Below are 21,344 nucleotides of genomic sequence, written 5' to 3'. Positions count from 1 at the left end.
CCTCTCCAGCCAGCCTTCAACAAACAGAACAGTTGGTCTCCTTGCTTCTTGACTCAGCTTCCCTTTTCTTTTGTTCGCCTCGGAGAGGCTGATAGAGCTTGTTCATACAACTTACTTAAGTAAGTCTATCCAGGCAAAGCTGTGCACAGAAAGGAAAGGGAAAGGAGGACAAAGGGATGGAAAGCCCACAGGAAAAGTTTGTGGGGAAGATTAAATGATTGCCACCCTAAGGGGATTATTTGTTTTCTTTTAAAACTTTAATTCTGTTTCCCATGTATGCCTAGCAGTATCACTCCATTTAAAACTGCTTATGTCATTCCATTTTGGATAGCATCCAAATCAATAAAATATTTAGAGATAAGTTCAACAAAAGAAATGTAAGACTTTTAAGTTAAAAACCACAAAACATGGCGGAAAGCAGTTCCATCAATGAAAGACATCCCCTGTTTTATGGATTAGAAGACTTAGTGCCATGAAGATGGCAATACTATCCAAAGTGATCACAAATTCAGTGTAATTTCTGAAAAAATACCAGCTGCTTTTTGCTTTTATTTTATTTTTAACAAAAATTGGTAAGACAATCTTGGATTCCTATGGAAATGCAAGAAACTCAAGAGTAGCAAAAAACAAAAAAAATTGAAGGAACAAAGTTGGAAGACTCATATTCTGATTTCAAATCTTACTTCAAAGAGCTACAGTGGTGCTCAGCTTTCCATTACTATGACAAAATACATGAGATGAACAATTTTAGATGGGGGAAGGTTTATTTTGACTCCCTGTTTCATAGGTTTCAGTCCCTGGTTATTTGACTCCATTGTTTCTGGACCATGGTGAGTCAGAATCTTCTGGAGTGGAACACGTGGTGGAGCAAAGCTTCTCTCCTCATGGTGGCTGGGAAGCAGAAAAAGCAAAAGAGAAAGGAAGGTGTCTGTACAAAATATAGGCCCTAAAGGCACGCTGCCAGGGACTACTCCCTCCAACCAGGCCACACCTCCTAAATTTCCCCTACCTCCTAATAGTCCATTAAATTGTGGCTCCATCAATGGGTTAATCCACTGATTAAGTTAGAACCTCAGGATCCAATCACTTCCCTAAGGCCCACCTCTGAACATGCTGCATTGGGGACCAAGCCGTTGACATGTGAGCTTTGGGAGGCAATTCAGATCAAAACGACCACGTTTTTGCTGTACTAGCACACAGTAGACACATAGACCAACAGAACAGAATTAGAGCCCAGAAGCAAGCTCTTATGCTCAATTGATTTTAACAAGCAGGCCCACACAATTTAACTGGGGAAATGATAGTCTTTTCAACAGCTGGATCTGGGGTAATTGGATATATACATGCAAATCAGTGAAGTCTGATCCCTACCTCACATCACATACAAAGGTTAACTGAAAATGAACACAAGACATAAATGTAAGGTTTAAAACGATTAACTCTTTGAAGTGCAGATAGGTGTTTATCTTCATGATCTTATGTTAGGCGATTATTTCTTATATATGAGCTCAAAAGTATAAGCTAAGAAAACAAAAATAGCTAAACTGACAAAAAAAATCAAGACAATTGTGCTTTCAAAGCACAGCATCGAGAAAGTGAAAAATTCATTGAAGTTTAAAAAAAAAAAAGAAAAAGAGACAAAGACAACTCACAGTGGGAGACAATTTATATATATCATACATCTGACAAGGAATTTGTTATGAACAGTGCTGCAATCTGGATGTTTGTCCCCTCCCAAACTCATTTTGGAAACTTGACCCTCAAATTCATATGCTAATGATTTGAAGGTGGGACCTCTGGGAGATCCAAGATTAGATGAGGTCATGGCACTGATGCTTATGGCAGTGGCTTTTATGAAAGAAGAAAAAGAAAAACACAAACTAGTACTGTGCTCTCTCTCACCAAGTGACATCCTCTGTCATGTTATAAGGCAGAAAGAAGTCCTCAGAGGCTAAGCAGATGCCAGCACCGTCCCAGCCTCCAGAACCATGAGCCAATATCATAGTCTTTATTTTATTTTAGCAACAGAAAACACTCCATTCAGACAGAATTGTGCTCCCCTCAAATTCATAAGTCAAAACCTTAACCCTCAATGGAACAATAATTGGAGATGAGGTTTTTAAAAAGGTAACTAAGATTAAATGGAGTCATAAAGGAGGCGCCCTAATCCAATAGGACTGGTGTCCTTATAAGAGGAAGAGTCACCCAGCGTGAAGGAAAGGTCAAATGAGGAGACAGCAAGAAGGCACCATCTGCAAGCCAAGGAGAAAGCTCTCACCAGACACCAACCTGCCAGTACCTTGACCTTGTACTTCCAGCCTCCAGAACTGTGAGAAAACAAAATTCTGTTATTTCAGCTACCCATAGTGTTATTTTGTTGTGGAAGCCTGAGTAGACTAATACATACTTGTATCTAGAGTACATTAAAAAAACTATTAAAACACAAAAATAAAAAGACAAAGCAATTTAAAAAATGAAAAAATGGTATGAGTAGTGTTTCAAAGATATATGAATGGCTAATAAACACTTGAAACTCGCTCAACATCATTGGCTGTTAGGAAGATGTAAATCAGAATCATAATGACATGCCACTTCATATCAACGCTGATGGCTGTATTCAAGAAGACAAAAACGAGTGCTAGTAAGACTGTGGAGAAATTGAACCCTCACACACTGCTGGTGGAGATGTAAATAATTCAGCCACCGTGGAAAACAGTATGACAGTTCCTCATAAAGTTAAACATAGATTTTTTGTTTGCTCCAACAATTCCTTTCCTATGTATGTATAGTCAAGAGAAATGAAAACAGTTGTCCATGCAAAATCTAGTGTATGAATGTTCATAGCAGCATTATGCATTATAGCAAAAATAGAAACAAAATCCAAAAGCCTTTGAACTGATGCAAAGACAAAGAAAATGTTATCTCCAGGAAAATCTATAGAAAGCTGAAAGGTGGTCTCCAGCATCTGGGGGTGGGAATGGAAAATGGGAGTAACTGTTAAGGGTACAGAGTTTCTCTTAAAATATTCCATGAAAATGTTCTGGAATTATCAATGGTGATGACTGTACAACTTTGTGCACAGACTAAAAATCTATCAGATTATATAGTTTAGAAGGGTGAATTTAAAGATGTATTAGTAAAACTGTCATTACTTTTAAAGAAAAAGGAAGCTAATACAGACATACAAGTTAAGATTATCTTTAAAATTAAACACAGTAGCCAGATATTGTTTTGTCCCTTAGGTTAAAGTACTTTGGGAAATCACCAGGCCACTTACTGTATGGATCTTCTTCCCTGGTTTCCCCCCTTCCCTGTAGGGTGGGTTCTGTATGATGATGTTCCTTCTAGTCACCCAGCCTGCCTGGAGCTGCAGCCAGAAGATAGCTGTCAGCAAACAGCAGCCCTCCCTTCACCCCTCTCCTGCCCTGAGGAGGACACAGGTCACAAGAGTGTTGGCCTGTGAGTTCTGCTGCTCGATTTCCACCACAGGCCTGAGGGAGGCCGACACTCCTTTCTGTAAAGATTGTACCGTGTTATCTCAACCTCCAAAGAACTCCCATTCAGAGTCGTGTAAGATGTGCATGATTATATGCTTTTGAAGGGGGAAGACTAGGGGAAGCATTTTCCAATATGCCATTGGCTATGTTTTGAATTTTTACCACACTTTATGGACAGAACTGTGTCACATTAAAATTCATATATACAAGTCCCAATCCTAAGCACACCTTGGAATGTGACTATCTTGGGAGATGGGCCTTCAAACAGGTAATGATGGTTGAATGGGTCCCTTATGGGTAGACCTTAATCCAAGAGGACTGGTGTCCTTGCAAGGGGAGAGGCTGAGAGAGTTGCCAGGAAGGAGGGCACAGAGGAAACGTGGGAGGACAGTGAGAAGGCAGAAGCTAAGGAGAGGGCAGGGCCTCATGGAAACCAACCTGCAAGCACCTTGATCTTACACGTCCATCCTCCCGCACTGTGAGGAAATGCATGGCTGCTATTTAAGCTACTTAGTCTCTGATGATTTATTATAGGACCCAAGCAGACTAACACACTTTGGAATGTGATTTGGGGGTTTGGGTTTTTTTATTTACCTCCTGTAAGAATAATTATGGTAGACAGTTGTGGTAGTGCAATCCCAGCTACTCAGGAGGCTGCAGCAGAAAGGATGGCAAGTTCAAGGCCAGCATAGGCAGCTTAGTGAGACCCGTCTCAAAATAGAATTTAACAAGGGCTGGGGATGTAGCTCAGTGGTAGGTAGACTGCTTGTTCAGCTTGTATAAAGGTTGGAAACTTGGCACTGCAAAACAAAACAAAACACACACAAAAATAATGCAGGGAGGAAATGGAGTAACATTCTGTCAATTTTCAAATTCATGGGATGAAGAGGGTTCCTTTTTCTTTTTGTTGCGGTACTGGGGTAATAGTGAAAATTTTCAGTCATGGGATGAAGAAGATGAAGGATTTTTTTTTCTCTTTTCTTTTGTGATAGGAGTGTTCTGCTATTCTCTCTCTCTCTCTCTCTCTCTCTCTCTCTCTATATATATATATATATATATATATATATATATATATTTTTTTTTTTTTTTTTTTTTTAAATTTAGAGACTGGGTCTTAGTTGCTAAGTTTCTCAGGTTGGCCTTGAATTTGCTATCCTCTTGTCTCAGCTTCCCAAGTACCTGGGCTCCTGGGCTCCCAGGCGTGCCCACCGTGTCCAGCTGGGAGAGAGTCTTTTTATTCCTGCTCTCAAGTGCTCCTTCCTCACAGGTTTCCTGCAGCCAGGTCTCTGTGCTCATTCTCTGCATCCTCTTTCCTTGTTCTATCTCTGAGGCTCCAACTCCAGTTGGCCTCTCCTTAGGGAGGATGACTTTTCCACCATTTTTTAAAAATTTAAAATGACATTCCAATCTGGAATGTCATCTCACTGTTTTCTAGGCTCTGAGCAATCACTGCCTCCAAACCTCATTTTGACAAAGGGTCTTGTCTTATTACCATTTGTTGTTAGCCGGTGAAGGCTGGGCTCCTTTGAGTTTAGACGGCTCTCTCTAGAAACATTTTTTTTTTTTTGATTGACTGAGTCTACTATCCATTTCCTTATTTATACATACTCTGTAAAATTCTTTAAAACACTTTAAATGTAACCAAGTAGTACATAATTTTATAATATATGTTGTTCTTTAAACTTAAAATGAAAAACAACCCCTGATCCATCCTGTCCCCCCACCTCATGCCTGTCCTACAGTCTCTAATTCTTTTTGCACTTTCTTGTGCTATGTACCTTCCTGTTTCTAAACAATATACTTCTGTTACTGATGCTTAATTTTCAGTGATCCAATGTAAGATTAACTTCATTATAAAGTGTGAGGATTTATTTATTTATTTTTTAAATTTTAACTGTATTGGAGACTAAACCTAGGACCTCCCACTTACTAAGCACAAACTCTTATTTGGAGCTACGCCCCCAGCCAGAGGATTGGGTTTAGTTTTCCAACTCTTATCCTTCCCTCAAACCATAGAATAACCCCCCCCCCCTTCTTCCACTATAGCAATATAAGAGCATTTAGTTAAAACCAACATTCAGTGATTTGGTTATTTTGCTTAAATTAATACTGTTCACAGATAGGCCGGATCTATATATTAGGACTGCACATTTCTCTCCTTGTAAAGCTTAGTTCTCCTTGGTGTTGAGCATTCCTCATTTAAAGTTTTGTTTAATTATCTCACCATTCAGCCCAAGTTCTTTCTCTAACATTGCCAGAGCTGTCAAGTTCCTCTCAAGGCTATTTCTCTCAATCAGATAAAGTCTCAAGCTGCTGGTTCCCCTGATGCCTCAGACTTCCTGTCTCACACTAGATCTCGAGCTTTCTAGACCCTTTGCATGGCCTGGATCCTTGCTGAGGGAGTTCCCTTTGAGTCATGTTCTTTAGTATTTTCTGAGAAAGTATATTTGGAAAGTTTTTGAAATATCAGAAAATGTCTTCATGCTACTCTCATTCTTGATTAATAGTTTGGGTCTAAAATTGTTTAAAATATTCTCCCTCATGCTTTTGAAGGTTTCGTTCCTCTGCCTTCTAGTTTCAGTGTTTTCTTGACAAGTTGAACGTTGATCTGGTTTCTAATCTTTTGTTTGTGATGTTTCCCTTCTTCTCTCAGGAAGGGCTTAGGATCTGCTTTCTATCCTGGGTGCTCTAAAATAGCATGAGCATCCGCCTCAGCATGGGCCTCTTTTTGTTCAGTCTCTTCAAATTGAGACCTCAAAGTTCATTTTTCACTGAAAGTGGGCCCTTGTAATGTGGAGACTCGAATTCTCTAGTTCTTGGAAATCATGTGCTTTTTATTTGTTTTACATTATTGTACTTTTATCCCTTCTCCTTTGTCTGTTATTTCTTTACAAACTATTTGTCAGATGTACAGTCATTTAGACCAACTCCTTGTCTTCTCCCTCCTTCTTTCTGTCTCTTTATTTTTTTCTTATCTTGGCTTCTTCTCATCCTACCTCCTGGGAAATTATCGGCAACCTCAGGCTCCAGCCCTTCTACTGACCTTTTCATTTTTGCAATTATTATTATTATTTTTAATTTCCTTGTTTCTGTTCCACTTTTTAAAAAACACTCTCCGGTCGTTGTGTAAAATGCATTATTTTGCTCATCCTTCTCTGAGAACTCTCATTATAGATTCTTAAAAAGCTCCCATCTGCTTCTTGCATTGTCTCTTTTTATTTTTCCATTGTCTTCTGCTTGTTTGCTTGTTTCTTTGTTTTGTTGTCTGTCTTTCATAAAAAGTCATTTTCCAAGAATCTGAGATACTCTGTGGCCCATTCATATTTCTAAATAAATCGCTACAAAGTAGTTTCAGGTCCTAGGTTCATGCTGGATGGTTTTTGACCTTGTCCCCTCACTGGGGGGACAAGGCAGAGAGCTGGCTTTTTCACAGAAGTAAGCCTAAATGTTAGTCTGCATAGGCCTTTTTTCTTGAAGTAGGCACTTTCTTTACTTTCCTGATGATGCACGTGAGGAAAGGACCCTAAGGTGTCTCTTAAACATCCAGCCAACACTCCTTATTTTCACTCATGTCTCACCTGTGCCTTTAGAGGAAACAGGGGATGGTCAGAGCTGATTGCCACGACTTTCCTCCTCAGTTTTGTGCGATGACAGACCTCCCAAGTCTCTTTAGACCTGTGATTTTTTCACCCTCTAGACCATTTCTATCCCATTCCAGTTCTAAAATGTTATTGCTATCTAGCTTGCTGTTTTCCACCCTCTTGTTCCCTTTCTTTTTGCAAATTTATATCCTTTTAATACCATCTGCTTTCATTTTCATCAAGTTTTGGGAGAGAGAATAAATGCCTGAGTTCTATACACTTTATTTAACCTAAAGTCTTCTTAATTTTTAAATTACTGAGTTAAATTCAGCCTCAAATGTTCTTACTTATAAATTCTAGGAGGATTAAGATTCTCTTTTCTCCATATTCACCACCCTCTAATACACACTGCCCCCCTCCCATTCTAAAAACAACAATTATAATTCAGAGAGTTTCTGGATCTTCCGTGCTGGCCGCTCCATCTTTTCAGATGTCCCATCAGGGTTTAGGACTCTGTCACAATGCAAAAAGTTAGTTTAACCAAATTCTAACGTGTATCTTCTTCAGAGTCTACACTAAGGTGAGCAATCCAGCACAATGCTGGTGTTTATCAAATTTAAAAGACATGCTGATCAGTATCACAGAGCTAATAGTTATGTGAGCTCCAACTGGGAGACTCGAGGGTTACAACTAGCCTTCTGTGGCTGTGGAGTAACTGAAGTGCGGCTAATGTGGAGGCAAAACTGAGTTAACATTTCAGTTATAGCCTTGCATCCATTCATGACAGGGATGTGTTCTGGGAAATGCGTCACTCAGCAATTTTATTGTTGAATGAATATTGTAGAATGTATTTCCCCAAATCTAGTTGGGATGGGTCAACCAGTCACCAAGATCTCTTGATACAGTCAGTGATGAAATTCAAAGGCAGAGTAAGTACAAGATGCATGAAATTGCTGTGGGAAGAACACGGTAAACCTTTTAATTGATCAAGACACTTTTTTTAAATAAGTAGGTGTGTTGTAATAATAAATTATCTAAAATAACAATAAAAATACATAGACCAGTAACATAGTTGTTTCTTAGCATTATCAAGCATTCTGTCCTGTACATTATTGTATGTGCTGTACTTTTGTACAACTGCAGCACAGTGGGTGTGTTCATACCAGTGTCCCCATAAACATGTGGGTTATGTGTTGTTACTGCTTTACAATGGTTGTGATGTTACCAGGTCATAGGAATTTTCAGCTGTTTAAAATCTTATGGGACCACCATTATATATGTGGTATTGTTGACCTAAATGTTGTTAGGCATAAATGTTATGTTATCATTTAAACTGAATTCTGAATGACCACACATAGTGACTAACATATTGAACAATAGAGCTCTAGAGGCTCACAGACATTTTCTCTGTCTTCATTTTATAGTATTTCCTCTGACATGAAGAGAATTAAACATTTCAGCTTGTTTCCAATGAAGCAATGTACTACATGCATAAACCACATATGTAACAATATAATTGGGACATGAGTGTTTTGCACAGATGGGTGACATTAGGGGGTAGATTAAATATAGGATAACACATACTTGAAATAAAATTTGGAAGGAAAACGTATATTAAGGCCAATAGCTGTGAAGAAGTGTAAGAAGGAGGAACACAATGTATGTTGTTGAATAAGATCAGCTGTCACACAGGACAAGAGGAAGTCCCATTCTTATTGACCCAGTGCTGGCTGAATACTCAAAGAAAATATTTCTAAGTCAAAGTCTGAAAGAATATGTAGCTTGTACCTTAGGAAGATTCCAGTTTATGAAGATCCTTCTAATTGATCAGAATTCTTTCCTTCCTTCCTTCCTTCCTTCCTTCCTTCCTTCCTTCCTTCCTTCCTTCCTTCCTTCCTTTCTTTCTTTTTACATAAAATGCTCTGTGGTAGAACAATTGCCTAGCATGCATGAGGCTCTGAGTTCTGTCCCCAGCACTGCAAAAAATGGAAATAAAACAAAATGGAATGCAGATTTTTGTACCAGCTGTCGATCAGTCACCTTTCAGAGTTAATGCGAGAACATTTCAATCTTTTGTCCTTTGGCTCAGTACTCCTGTGGTGTAAATGAGAGAGTCACCTGTTTGTTTGGTTTTTTAACCTTTATTTTATTTAGTTATTTATTTTTTATGTGGTGCTAAGGCTGAACCCAGGGCCTCACCCATGCTAGGCAAGTTCTCTACCACTGAGCCCCAGCCCCAGCCCTGGGTCACTTGTTTTGTGGGGGTTATTAGTACAGATTCTCTGTCTTGTAAAGAAATCAAACAAACTGGTTATAATGCAGGGGAAGCATCTGGAATAGGACATGGCTCATTAGTATATTTCCTATCTAATTCTCCCTGGCACATGTAACAAACTCACAATCATTGTATATAATTTCTCAGATTCTATTTTTTTTTTAAGATGCAATAGGAACTAACAAGAAAACACAAGATTTGCTTTCCCCTCCCTTCTCCCAGAGCTTATTTCTTCAGGGAGAAGAGCCTGGTCCATGTGGAACTGTGCGGGCTTTGGGAAAGGAATTTCTTTCTTCCTGTTATTTTTTTTTCTTTTTGTAACTTGGAATTGAACCAAAGGGTGTTCCACCACTGAACTACATTCCCAACCTCCCAACCTTTTGTTTTGTTTTGTTTTGAGGCAGTCTTGCTAAGTGCCAAGGCTGGCCTGGAACTTGTGATCCTCCTGGTTCAGCCTCCTGAATCACTAGAATTATAGGTGTGTACTTGGGAGAGGGATTTCTGAGGAGTTGGATACCAGCTGTACTTTTGTTAGATGCTTGTAAATCATTAACATTTTTATATAAATCCAGAGATAAGGAAATACAAACAAAGGTCAGATAAATTGCCCTAGATCATAAAGGGATCAGAACACTGTCCCTATAAAGTGGATGTCAGGGGACCTTTCTACTATATCCACCCCTGGTGGGTGCTTTCAATGGCTGAATTAACTAAGCCACAGACACAGAGGGCCCCAGTGATTTATATAAGGAAGAGAGTGGTTGTTGTGTTGGCTATAATTTGCCTTAAAATTCTTTAATGAAGGATATAGGTGATATATGCATCTGATAGTTGATTTTAAGCATAGAGAGAGTGCCAGATACTGTAATCTTAATCATGAATACACATTCTAGGGCTAGCTAGGCACATAAAATCACCTACAATCCAGCTGCCTTTTTTTCCAGTCAACAATAAAGATTTAGTTAATTAGACTAAATTGAAGAGCAAAGTGTGTGTGTGTGTGTGTGTGTATAAGAGAGAGAGAGAGAGAGAGAGAGAGAGAGAGAGAGAGAGAGAGAGAGAGAGAGCGATAGATATATGCTGGTGATCAAACCCAGGGCCTTGTGCATTCTAGGCAAGTGCTCTTCTATGGAGCCACTACCCAAGCCCTAGAAAAGCAATTCTATTGGTGAAATTCATTATTTTCAAGAAAGTGAGCTGGCTAACATTGATAAAAGCTTTCAGCTCTCACCATCTGGATGGTATCTAAGGCCTGACTTCAATGGTGGTATGTCCAGTTTCCTGCTCAGGATTCTGATGGCCTGATCAGTTTACTTTTAGGATGCAATTATATTTTTGTTTTGAGAAAACATTTAATGCAAGGTATGGTCTGAGACCTGAGCTCTCAGAAGTTCGATGTAGGACCACACCTGGGATTTCTTCTTAATAAATGTTTAATACATGCTTGAGTGTATAGCAAAACTTGGTCTGTGATGCTTCCATTTGAAAAATGACCTCTCTTTATGGAATATGGGGAGGGGAGACCTAGGGTCTTCATCTATCTCATTTGGTGGCCAAATGAGCTAAGGTCTATTTGCAAGAGTGGTTCAGTGTGGATAGGTGTGATAGTCAGCTCTGCATTGATGTGACCAAAATATCTGGCAAGAACAACTTTTAGGAGGAAAAGATTATTTTGGCTCATGGTTTCAGAGGTTCAGTCCATGGTGGGCTGACTCCATTGCTCTAGGCCTAAGATGAAGTAGAACATCATGGCGAAAGGTGATGGAGGAGTCCTGCTCTGTTCATGGTGGCTAGGAAGCAGAGAGAGAGGGAGAGACAGACAGACAGACAGGCAAGTGGGGAGGGGCCTGCAGGAAATATGAAACCTTTCAGAGTACTCCCCCAGTGACCCGCACAGTCCAGCCATGCCCCACCTGCCCACAGCTATCATCCAGTCAGTCCATTCAGCTATAGCTCCCATAATCTAATCCTGTCACCTCCTGTAATAACACAAGACCTTTGATGGACACCTCATCTCCAAACCACAATAGGTCATCATCTATGACTCACCATCCTCCTTTCCTGGGTGCTTGCCTCTTCCTGTGCTTGGGAGGATGCCAGGACAAGTCCTTCAATTCTCGTGATCCCAAAACTATTTCAGAATTGCGGGCAGGGGTGAGACATGTCACAGGCGTGCTCAGGGTTAGGACTGGAAAAACCCAGAAGAGAGTGTAACAGCTACTGTTTAGTACACGTACCTAGGACAAGCCTGTAGCAGGCGTGTAGGCCTAGGTTACCTCTTAAAGCCTTGTATGTCTCCGTGAGACACATATCAGTGAGGAAAGTGAAACAGTAAGCGGTTAAGAGATTTGTGTGTGCTCGTACGACTGGGAACTAGGGAAAGCGGAATTTTGAATTCAGATCTGCCTTCTGTGAAGTCCATGCTGTTTGGCTCTAGATGATGATGATGGTGGCAATGGCAGCAGTGGCAGGGACAGCTCTCATCTTTATTGGAAGTAATGCTAAGTGAAGCAAGTGTGACGCCACTCTGCTTCCATGAATAGACTGAAATTGACTTAAGGCATGTGTCCACGGAAAACACTTTGCTTTGGGACTAAGGAAAGCTCAGGAGCAAGCATGATATGGGTTATTGGCAAGTTAATTAAACTTTTCTAAGGTGCCTGAGTTTTCTCACCTATAAAGTGGGACCAGTTTTGCTTTCCTTCTAAGTTTATCATGAAAAACAAATGACATGTCTTTTGAAAATACAGCCAGCACTGTGCTTGGTGTGTAGCTCTGCTCCCTTGGGGAATATTCCCCTAGTAAGATGGGACACCAGGAACCAGGATTGATTCTTTTTTCAATCCTAGAAACTTCTCCCACTGCCAGCCTGTTGAACACACTCAGAGAATGTTTCTTGGCTTAACTAGTCCTGAAAAACTTGTCATCCTATTCCTGGGCTGCTTGTGACTGATTTTGTGCCCTCAGGATGGGAGGCACTGTGGCAGAATGTGTGACTAGACGGGGTGGCTTCACGGCAAGTGCCTTCACTGGGGCACAGGACTGTAGAGGCAGGGACAGGAATAGAACCCATATCCTGGATCTCTGGGCTTCCCTTCACAGCACCTACTTTATAAGAGGAAACACAAAGTGAGGATTTGGAGAAGTAATAAAGCTGGAAATGTGAGCAAAAGACAAGCCAAGAAGGAGAACTTGAAAGCTGTTTCGTAAAGGAAAACAGTCTTTTCAAAAGCATATATTATTGTAAAGTTTAAAAAAAAAGTTGGGGGCTGGGATTGTGGCTCAGAGGTAGATGCGTGCCTAGCATGCATGGGGCATTGAGTTCGATCCTCAGCACCACATAAAGCAAATTAAGGACATTGTGTCCACACACATACACACATACTGCCTGTAATCCCAGCGACTCAGCAAGCTGAGGCTGGAGGATCACAAGTTTGCGGCTACCTTCAGCAACTTAGGGAGTCCCTGTCTCAAAATAAAGAATAAAAAGGGCTGGATATATATATATATATATATATATATATATATATATATATATATTGTATATATATATACAGATATTATATATATACAGATATTATATATATATACACAGATATTATATATATATGCACAGATTACAGGTGTGTATATATATATGCACAGATATTATATATATATATGCACAGATTACAGGTGTGTATATATATATATGCACATATATATATATATATATATATGCACACCTGTAATCCCAGCAATTTGGGAGGCTGAGGCAGGAGGATCCCAAGTTCAAAGCCAGCCTCAGCAACTTGAGAGGCCCTGAGCAACTTAGTGAGACCCTGTCTCAAAAAAAAAAAAAAAAAAGTTAAATTAATGTAAAACTGAAAACAACTTCATTTAGTAACTAATTCAAAATGAATGAAAGTCTGCAGATAACAGAAGTGACAATTTTGGTAAGAACTGATCAGTGTTACTTAGGAACAGAAAACAGAAATGTCTTACAATTTCCCTCTTGCTTTGGGCCTACTATTCTCAGAATACTCAGGTTTTGTTGCCCATTTCTAGCTCCTTTTCATTTTTCCTGCTTTGTAGGTGTGAAGGGAAGGGCAAGGGGCAGGCTGGGCCTTGTGGCAGGGACCTGAGCCAGGGCTGTTGGTCTAGGAGAGGGATCCCAGGCCAGTGCCACCCCTGAGTACAAGCCAGAGTCACACAGATAGCATTGTATGGCACAGTTCCTCCTTTCTGTGAGAAGAGGGTTTTTTCATTGTGGTAATTAGTATTTTTTTCTTATTTATTTTAATACTTATTTTAATTATGCAAATCTATAAGATATTATAATTTGATACACATATACAGTATGTAATGATCAAATCTTAAACATTTTAAGTCAATTTCTTTTTTTTTTTAAAGAGAGAGTGAGAGAGGGGGAGAGAGAGAGAGAGAGAGAGAGAGAGAGAAAGAGAGAGAGAGAGAATTTTAATATTTATTTTTTAGTTTTCGGCGGACACAACATCTTTGTTTGTATGTGGTGCTGAGGATCGAACCCGGGCCACATGCATGCCAGGCGAGTGCGCTACCGCTTGAGCCACATCCCCAGCCCCTTAAGTCAATTTCTTTTAAAACATTTCTTAGTTGTTGATGTACATAATATCTTTATTTATATTTATTTATTTTATTTTTATGTGGTGCTGAGGATCGAACCCAGGGCCTCACGCATACAAGGCAAGCGTTCTACTGCTGAGTCACAACTCCAGGCCATTTTAGGTCAATTGTAATCAACAAATAATAATTGTACATATTTATGGGGTGTGATATTTTAATACATGTATACAGTAGGTACAGATCAAATTGAGGTAATTAATGCATCCATTTTTATTTTTTTTGGTACAGGGATTGAACCCAGGGACAATTTAACCACTGAGCCATATCTCCAGCCCTTTTTATTCTTTATTTTGAGACGGGGACTCCCTACGTTGCTGAAGGTAGCCACGAACTTGTGATCCTCCAGCCTCAGCTTGCTGAGTCGCTGGGATTACAGGCATGAGCCACCCTTCCCAGTGCTTTTCCATCCCTTTATCATTACTTTGTATTTGGAGCCTTTGAGCTCCTCTGAAAAGAGATTTTTGAGGTTTCTCACCAAACCCATGGGCATTTCAGCCAGTCCCCACCAGCTCCGTTCATGGTACCACAAACCTGTGGTGGTTATGAAGTTTTTGTTTTGTTTTGTGATGCTGAGGATTGAAACCAGGGCCTTACACATGTTAGACAAGTATTTTATCACTGAGCTACATCCTTAGCCTTTTTATTTTTATTTTTTTGGTACCAGGGATTGAATTCAGGGGCACTCAACCACTGAGCCACATCCCCAGCCCTACTTTGCATTTTATTTACAGACAGGGTCTCACTGAGTTGCTAAGCGCCTCGCTTTTGCTGAGGCTGGCTTTGAACTCATGATCCTCCTGCCTCAGCTTCCTGAGCCACTGGGATTACAGGCCCTTTTTATTTTTTTATTTTGAGGTAGGGCCTCACTAAATTGCTGAGGCTGGCCTTGAACTTACAATCCTTCTGCTTCAGCCTCCTGAATAGCTGTGATTGCAAACATGTGCCATGGTTGTGAAGTTTTGAATGGTGGTGTGCTATCTTTGACTGTTCGTGTCCCTACATTCAGCTTGCTGTGTCCGTTGCCCCTGTGATTGTTCTCAGATTGCCACAGGGATAGATGTGTCCTAAACATGACTGCTTCTCTAGATGTGCCTCACCAATGGCTTCAGGCTAAGGACTAGCATCTTTTCTTGCCTCAGGGTATAAGTTCAGTGGAGCATTTTTGTCCAGGGTAGGAGGGGGAAAGTATCTTTGAAGGTCCTTTACTTTTTTAACTTCTCTCTGCTTTTTCTACCTTTCAACTACAGTGAAATAATTTCAGCATCCTGACAACCCTGTGCCCCTTTGTACTGCTTCAGTATGATTTTCAAAGAGTTGAAAATGTGGCTGTCATTGTAAATATAAAATGAACATGGGGGCTGGGGATGTGGCTCAAGCGGTAGCGCGCTCGCCTGGCAATGCGTGCGGCCAGGGTTCGATCCTCAGCACCACATACAAACAAAGATGTTGTGGCCGCCGAAAAGTAAAAAAATAAATAAATATTAAAAAATTCTCTCTCTCTCTCTTAAAAAAAAAAATTAACATGGGCCAGAGATTTTTTTCAGCTCCTTCATTGATAAGGAAATCAGTAATGTGTTAAGATTAATTCGAAGGAGAATATAAAGAACAGATATATAGGCATAAATGTGGATATTATAATACATTTATTATAATAATCATTTAATTTATGTAATATTATTTTATATTATACATAAATTTTACATCTATAATTATAGTAATTTAAGAATATTAATATTCTAATCATATCAGGGGTGTCAATATGGACCAAAGTTACTGGCATTGCTTTAGACAAGAATCATTTCCATTACCATCTGTTTTTAACAAGTTACCTTCTAATGTGTTCAGTAGTTTTCAGCATGTTCACAGTATATTCATAAGCACCACCACATTTTTCCAAAATATTTTCATCACCCTGGTATGTAATACAATAAATTATGGATGATTATATGCATATTTGTAAATATCACTGAATCCAATCTTACATTTCATCCTTCTTGGTCGAACACTCTAGAATTTAATCCCCTACTCAATCCTCAGCTGCCTCCCAACACATGTGGGCAACATTTTCCAACTGGCTCAGGATATGATCTGCTTCTACTTCCCCATCCCCTGACTGTCCTTCAGTCCTGCTGTGGGCTCTGCTGGGAGTTTCCTTTCATGGTGGTCCTGGGGTTGGTGAGGTACACGGGGGAAGGTCTGGAGAATAGGCATTCACGTGAAGGCCCTGGTGAAGTCGCCTGAGGTTTTCATGTAAGTGAAGGCAAATTTCCTCCTGTGGTGAGAAAAGGCTACTTTGTAGGCAAGGGAAGCTTGGGATTTGGATCTGACCAAATGGTCTCTTCACAAGCCTAGTGTCCTACTCCTTCCCAATCAGGGTCCCCATCTTAGCCAAGGAACTTGCTAAGGTTGAGCAGGTCACCTCTGCAACAGTTCTGTCACCTGCACAATTATGTTTAGGATCTGAAGAAGACTTGTCTGTCCTCTGGTTATACAGACAAGGGATTCTTTGAATTTTGCCATATGGAGACCTTGAAATGGGAATTTAATTGTTCATGCTCATTTGTTTTTTTATAATTCTCCCAGGGCACACAGAAACAGCCATCTAATTCTACAATCTGTTGTGATCATTTCCGTTGCCACAGAAATCATGTTTAACACCAGCAAGAGCCCCAAATCCTTGTCCTCCTTCCTCTCCTCTGCTACCATCAGTACTAATTTGAGTCCTCCTGCTGCTGCTGAGTGGCATGGGTTACTAGCCTTCCTTCTGTTCCCTACACATGCACAGATCTGTGCATAACCCAGCCAGAATTCCACAATGAGGAACTGTGGTCACTCTTGGTATCAGCCAGGGTGGGCAACAAACAGAATCTGCCTCTGAATGTTGGAATAAATGTGCTGCTGAACAGCTATGGGCAGGATTTGGGAAGCATCTGTATTCATTTGCTGGGATGGCCATATAGAAGTTCCACAAACTAGGTGGTTTAAACACAGAAAGAGTGTTGGAAGGGGCTGAGATCCAGGCTGGTTCCTTCTGAGGATGCTAGGCAAGGACTGCTCCAGATCTTTCTCTTAGCTTCTGGTACTTTTTTGGCATAACCCCAGTCTTCTTGTGGCATTCTCCCTGTGAGTCTGGCTGTTCAAATTTCCCCTTTTTGCAAGGATACCTATCTTATTGAATTAAAATTCGCCCTAATAATCTCATTTTAAACTAATTACATCTGCAGTGACTATATTTCCAATTATGTCACATTCTGAGTTACTGGGATTTAGGACTTCCACATATGGATTTGGGGGGGACAAAATACAATTCATTACACCATCAAGGGGTGATGAGCACGCAGAAATAACTCACAATAGGAAGTTGTTGGCACCTGTGTTGGATGTTCTCCATCACCTCCTCCAGCTACCCTCTCCGACTTTCTCCACCTTGCTCTGTGCTGGGAAGCTGACGTCTGAAACCTGACCTCCCAGAAGTCTGATTTGGGTAATGTGAGACATAGGTAGGAGCTTTGGGGGTGGGAAGGGAGAAGCCAGGCTGTAGTACCCCGTAGTGCCCTTCCCATCCCCTCGCAACACTTTTCATATTCCTGTGTCTCCATGATTCTTTCCTACTTAATATTGGGCAGGTAAAAGCTTAATAATGTTTAAAACACGGGTGAATGTGTGTAGATTGTGTCAGGAGCACATTCAGTAGTACTAGCTGATGCTCATGAGAGCTTGCAGTGTGTCTTGTCTGTGCTGTTATAACAGAAAACCACAGACTGGGGGATTTACAAAGAACAGAAATTTTATTTGGTATTGGAAGCTGAGACATCCAAGAGCATGGCACCAGCATCTGGAGAGGGCCTTCATGCTGTGTCATCCCTGGTACAGGGCAGAAGGGCAAGAGAGGGAGAGCAGGAGACAGGGACAAATTTGCTTTTATAATAAAGCTTCTCTTGTGATAACTAACACACTCCTGAGATAATGACATTAATCCATTCATCCATTAATTCAATCCATTCCTAAGAAGAGGTGACCTAATAACCTCTTAAAGGTCCCACCTCTCAACACTATTCCATTGGGGACTAAGTTCCTAACCCGTGACCTTTGGAGATATAGTCAAACCATAGCATTATATATTCCAAGTGCTTAAGTATATACTACTCTGCATAGTTATACAAGGGAGGTGCTGTAAGTATTCCAATTCTGTGACTGCATAAACTGAGGTTCACTGGGATTTCTATCTTGCCCAAGGTCAAGGTCACACAGCTAACTAGCAGCAAGTTTGGGATTTGATGTAGGGCTGCCAGCCTGCACAGGCTGCCCAAAACCACAATGCCATATTTGTCGATCTGTTCCCATCTAGCAATGGTGGTTCTGTGGAGCTTTCTCGGTCCCCTTCCTCAGGAGCTCGCCATTCACACTGTGTGTTCTCACTCCTTCCTGGATATGTGGCTTTTGATTTCTACTACACCTTTCTGCATCTGTTTCCCTACCTGTGAGTTCTTTAGGGCAGGCCCATCTCCCATTTATTTCTGCAACTTCAGGGCCTAGAAGGATATTGGAGAGTGGCAGGTGCCAGAGAATATTTCTGGAAGGAATATTTTCTTGTCATCCCTGACTGTTGTGTACACCTTTGTGTACCCTAGGCCCCTGATTATATCTGACTCCCTTAGTTTTTTTCCCCCCAGAGGAAATTTGTCTGTGGCTGGTCAGTCCTTGACCACTGGCTTCTCTGCTGCCCAGGTGAGTGGTCTTGACTGTTCCCTTTCCCGCAGGGCTCTCTATCAAATCTGATCAGGGTTTCTGCTTCTTTTTATTTTTCCTTTTGGTACCAGGGATTGAACCAGGGGCTTTCAACCACTGAGCCACATCATCAGCCCATTTTATTTTATTTTTTTAAATTTTGAGACAGGGTCTAGCTAAGTTGCTAAGGCTGTATTTGAACTTGTGATCCTCCTGCCTCAGCCTCTCACACTACTGGGATTATAGTCATGGACACCCCACTCAACTACTCAGGGTTTCTGAGGTGATCCTTTTGGTCCTCTGCAAACAGGTTCCTAGGCTTTTTTTTTTTTTTTTTGTGGTGCTAGGGATTTAACCCAGGGCCTTGTGCATGCAAGGCAGGCACTCTACCTACCACCTGAGCTATATCCCCAGCCCAGTTCCTAGGCTTTTGTAAAGGTTCCATTTGGTCTTCGGTGTCCTGTAAGGATTTCACTAACACTTTTAAGTTCTGTCCTAGTTAACAGTCACACTGTAAGGGATACCTTTGTTAAAACTGAGGTGCTGGGATATTCCGATAGACTTTTTCTTTGCCTCTTTGGCTAGGGTGTTGGATTTAACTGCTTCCCTGTGGAGATTGCTCTGAGCACCACCCGCCCTTCATGTTCAAGGACAGTTATGTGTCTTTGTCTAAAATAGCCTTGAGAAAATACTCATTTTAAATGTTTTTATTAGTACATTATACTTATTCATAATAGTGGGGTGGTGACATATTCATAGATGCATATGACATAATTTTGTTCCATTTCAATCCCCAGTACTGGCCCTTTCCCTCCCTATCCCCTTCCTCTATGCTACTGATTTTCCTTCCATTTATTTATTGTTTTTTAATTGCTGCATTACAGTTATATATAAAAGTGAAATTTGCTGTGATATAGTCACGCATGCATACAGCATAGTTTGGTCCATTTTGTTCCACAGTTCCACCCTCTAATCCCTCCTCCATTCCCCTTGATCCCTCTCCTCTACCCACTATTCTCCCTTCTGTTTTCATGGGATTCCCCCCTTCTTAAATTTCCTCATTCCTCTCTAGCTTCTGCCTATGAGAAAAAACATTCTAGCCTTGACTTTCTGAATTTTGTTCATTTCACTTAACAAATTCTCCAGTTTCATCCATTTACCAGCAAATGACATAATTTCATTCTTCTTCATGGCTGAGTAAAACTCCACAGTGTACATATAACGTATTTTCATTATTCATTCATTTGTTGATGGGCACCTGGGCTGTTCTTCGATTTGACTATTGTGCATGCTCTGCAAATATTGACCTATCACTACAGAATGCTAATTTTAGTTCTTTTGGATAAATACAAGGAGTAAGATACCTGGGTCATATGGTGGTTCCATTCCTAATCTTTTGAAGATTCTCCACAGTGTTTTCTAAAGGGGTTGCACTAATTTGCAATCCCACCAACAATGTACATTTCCCATCCACCTCCTTGCTAGCATTTATTATTATTTGTATTGTTGATGATTGCTATTCTGACTGGAGTGAGATGAAATTTCAGTGACGTTTTGATTTGCATTTCCCTGATTGTTAGGGACTTTGAACATTTTTTCATATATTTGTTGGCCCTTTATATTTCTTCTTTTGAGAAATGTCTGTTTAGATCTTTTGCCCATCTACTAATTGGGTTATTTGTTTTTGGGTGTGTGTGTGTGTGTGTGTGTGTGTGTGTGTGTGTTTAGTTCTTTATACATTTTTGCATATTAATCCCTTGTCAGAAGAGTAGATGGCAAAATTTTCTCCCATTCTATAGGCTATCTCTTCCTGCTCTTGTTTCCTTTGCCATGCAGAAGCTTTTTAATCTGAAGTTATTCTACTTATTGATTCTTGGTTTTATTTCTTGAGTTTTAGGAGTCTTATTAAGGAAGTCAGTGTCTGAGCCAATATGTCCTCACTCTAGGGTTTCTTCTAGCAGTTGCAGTGGTCTAACACTTGCTGCCTTTTCTGCAGCTCCGGCGGTTCCCTTGTGAGAGCCTCACACATGTCTTAGAAGTAATGATATCTGAGTGATGGATATGCCAGTCATTCTGATAGGATCATTGCACGCTCTACACATGTACTGAAATATCATTTAGTGCCTCTTAAATATGAACGAGTATGACGTGTCAATTAAAAAATTGTTTAAAAGTGTGCCGTGTTAAAAAATTCGAACAAATTGTTTTTAATTTTCATGCTATTTTTGGGTGATTTAAACAATGTTATTTGAAACCAAACGTACTTGGGTGTACTGGCCTGCACTCCTGCATTCCGTCCCTCCCAGGACAAACGGCTCTGGGTTGGCCAGCAGGACGTCGTTTCCCCTAGGTCCTTCACACCACTTCGAACCAGGTCGTGGGGGCCGCTCCGCCACCCGAGCTCTTTCCCAGGAGCGGCGGCCCAGGGCCGGAGCGCGGCGCTGCCCAGGCGCTCCTGGCGATCTCGGTGGGGCCTGGAGGGAGGGGACCTGGCAGCGGGATCGGACTTCCTCCCTCCACTCCGGAACTGTGAGCCCGAGCGGCCGGGACGCGGAAACCCGGGAGGCGCCGCGGGAGCCGGCGGGGCGGGGGCGGCGGCGGCCGGGGGCGGGGCCGGCG

General features: G+C 40.9%; 1 long non-coding RNA gene across 3 annotated transcripts; it reads right to left on the bottom strand.

The window, feature by feature from the left end:
- Positions 1-447: 447 nt before the first annotated feature.
- On the bottom strand, positions 448-21,258 carry LOC124090020 (uncharacterized). 3 transcript variants are annotated; one of them, XR_006850921.2, is made up of 6 exons: positions 20,990-21,258; positions 11,403-11,541; positions 4,092-4,297; positions 3,278-3,367; positions 2,290-2,327; positions 448-891 (listed from the first exon to the last, which is right to left on the bottom strand). It is a non-coding gene; the product is annotated as an uncharacterized LOC124090020 (long non-coding RNA). The 3 variants fall into 3 exon arrangements; XR_006850922.2 differs by lacking the exon at positions 11,403-11,541; XR_006850920.2 differs by lacking the exons at positions 11,403-11,541; positions 20,990-21,258 and adding an exon at positions 8,867-8,963.
- Between the last annotated feature and the right edge of the window lie 86 nt (positions 21,259-21,344).

This window comes from Marmota monax, unplaced genomic scaffold (assembly GCF_021218885.2).
Source record: "Marmota monax isolate L192 unplaced genomic scaffold, Marmota_monax_Labrador192_F-V1.1 WCK01_AAM20220418_F8-fsc00210, whole genome shotgun sequence".
NCBI lineage: Eukaryota > Metazoa > Chordata > Mammalia > Rodentia > Sciuridae > Marmota > Marmota monax.
The sequence above is the reverse complement of the archived record's forward strand: the minus strand, read 5'-3'. Positions and strand labels throughout refer to the sequence as shown.